The 2,513-nt window shown below is 45.1% G+C and overlaps 1 non-coding gene across 1 annotated transcript; it reads right to left on the bottom strand.

Moving 5' to 3' along the window:
• Positions 1–1,967: 1,967 nt before the first annotated feature.
• LOC142435506 (U1 spliceosomal RNA) lies at positions 1,968–2,131 on the bottom strand. Its single transcript, XR_012781550.1, has one exon. It is a non-coding gene; the product is annotated as a U1 spliceosomal RNA (small nuclear RNA).
• Positions 2,132–2,513: the final 382 nt, after the last annotated feature.

Below are 2,513 nucleotides of genomic sequence, written 5' to 3'. Positions count from 1 at the left end.
CTCTTTTTCACTGCCTCTCTATTTTACCAAGGTCAGCAGCTGGAGCACAGAGTGGCTCCCCAGAAGAAAGCTGAGGCTTTCCACAACCTCAAAGGGCGACCGTCTTGGAAAACCACCAGAGCAGGTCTACTCTGTCCTATTGGGTCCCACTGAGTCAGTAGGGCCTCAGTGGCAATTGGCTGCATTACCAAGCAGGAGAGTTTTCCCGAGGGACCGGTCCGTGCCGATGACCTTAGAACTGCCTCTTTGGGTTCCTGAGACTAATTTTTAAAAAAATAATCATTTTATTGGGGGATCGTTCAACTCTTATCACAATCCATCCATCCATCCATCCATCCATCCATCCATCCATCCATCCATCCATTGTATGTCAAGCACATGTGTACATTTGTTGTCCTCATCATTCTCAAACCATTTGCTTTCTACTTGAGCCCTTGGTATCAGCTCCTAATTTTTTCCCCTTCCTCCCCGCTCCCCTCTCCTTCATGTACTCTTCATAATTTATAAATTATTATTTTGTCATTTCTTACACTGTCTGATGTCTCCCTTCACCCACTTTTCTGTTGTCCGTCCCTCAGGGAAGAGGTTATATGTAGATCCTTATAATCCACTCCCCCTTTCCAACCCACCCTCCCTCTACCCTCCCAGTATCGCCACTCTCACCACTGGTCCTGAAGGTTTCATCTGTCCTGGATTCCCTGTTTCCAGTTCCTATTTGTACCAGTGTACATCCTCTGGTCTAGCCAGATTTTTAAGGTAGAATTGGGATCATGATAATGGTGTTGGGGTGAGAAGCATTTAAGAACTAAAGGAAAGTTGTATGTTTCATCCTTGCTACATTGCACCCTGACTGGCTCGTCTCCTCCCTGCGACCCTTCTGTAAGGGGATGTCCAGTTGCCTACAGATGGGATTTTGGTCCCCAATCTGCACTCCCCCTCACAATGGTATGATTTCTTATTCTTTGATGCCTGGTACCTGATCCCTTCGGCACCTCGTGATCGCACAGGCAGGTGTGCTTCTTCCATGTGGGCCTTGTTGCTTCTGCGCTAGATGGCCTCTTGTCTACCTTCAAGCTTTTAAGACCCCAGACCAGGTGTCCTCAAACTATGGCTCACAGGTCACATGCGGCCCACCAAGAACATTTATATGGCCTGCCTGGTGTTTTTGCCCTATTTTTTTACTTCAAAATAAGATATGTACAGTGTGCATAGAAATTTGTTCATAGTTTCTTTTAAACTGTAGTTTGGCCCTCCAATGGGTCTGAGGGACAGTGAACTGGCTCCCTGTTTTAAAAGTTTGAGGACCCCTGCCCCAGACGCTATATCTTTTGATAGCCGGGCACCATCAGTTTTCGTCACATTTGCTTTTGCACACATTAATCTTCCTAACATTAAATCTTTATGGAAGCATACAGCCTCATCTTTCTCCCATGGAGTGGCTGGTGAGTTAAGGACCTTAAAATAGAGAGGTGATCCTGATTTAGTCGGGCCCAATCCAATCATTTGAGCCCTTAAAAGCAGATCACATGTTCTCAGGCTAGAAGCAAAAGAGTTCAAAGAAATCCAAAGAACAAAATGGATTCACAGCGCCATTGCTGGCTTGAGGATGGAGTGGGCCATGTATAAAGTGTGCGAAGAAACTGGACACTGACAACAGGGAGCAGACTTGCTCCCCAGAGCACGCATATAAGCGCCAAGGCTGACTAATTTGGTGATTCCAGTCTTATCTAAGACCCTTAGCAGAGAATTCACCAATGCATTGCTCACTTCTGAGCTACACGAACTGAGACAATAAATTGGTGCTGTTTTAAGCCACCAGGGTTGTGTTATGTCAGCAACATAAACCTAGAGACAGTGCCTCTTAACATGTTTAGTGTTCCATTCGGTAGGTGGCAGTGAATATAAATGTTTGGGCTTTTACTCGGGAGTGGAGAGTATTTGTTTTGTTTTGTTTTGTTTTTTTTTATCAGGGGAGAGCGTGAACACGGTCCCCCACTACCACCAATTATGCAGTCGACTTTCCCACATTGGGGGAAACCGCAGGGGTCAGCACACCCGGAGTGCAATGGATAAGCCTCGCCCTGGGAAAACCACCTTCGTGGTCATGGTGTCTCCCCTGCCAGGTAAGTATATGGGGGTGTATTTGTTTAATTAGTGCTCTTTCTTATTTCTATTTAAGTTGAGAACTTATCTATTTATACATTTCTGCTGTGGAAGGTGATGAATCTACTTGCTCATCCAGCCTCTTGACACACAAATCTACAACACACACACTCCCACTTCCTGTCACGAGTATAAAGCATATTGATTAAATGACTTCACGTTGCATGATAGCTACGTAAGTGTTGCTCACTTGGAAATTACCATAATGAAGTTTCCTTTACATTCTTATTTACTCCATTTTCATCTCCCCCCCCCTTTGATTATGTAACCTGACATGAGTTCAGCCACAACCTTTCTGCCAGAACCATAAGTCGCCATTCAATCTGGTCAAACACATCGGGTTATCTCTA

This window comes from Tenrec ecaudatus, chromosome X (assembly GCF_050624435.1).
Source record: "Tenrec ecaudatus isolate mTenEca1 chromosome X, mTenEca1.hap1, whole genome shotgun sequence".
NCBI classification, from domain to species: Eukaryota; Metazoa; Chordata; class Mammalia; order Afrosoricida; family Tenrecidae; genus Tenrec; species Tenrec ecaudatus.
This window is presented reverse-complemented; position numbering and strand designations above follow the sequence as displayed.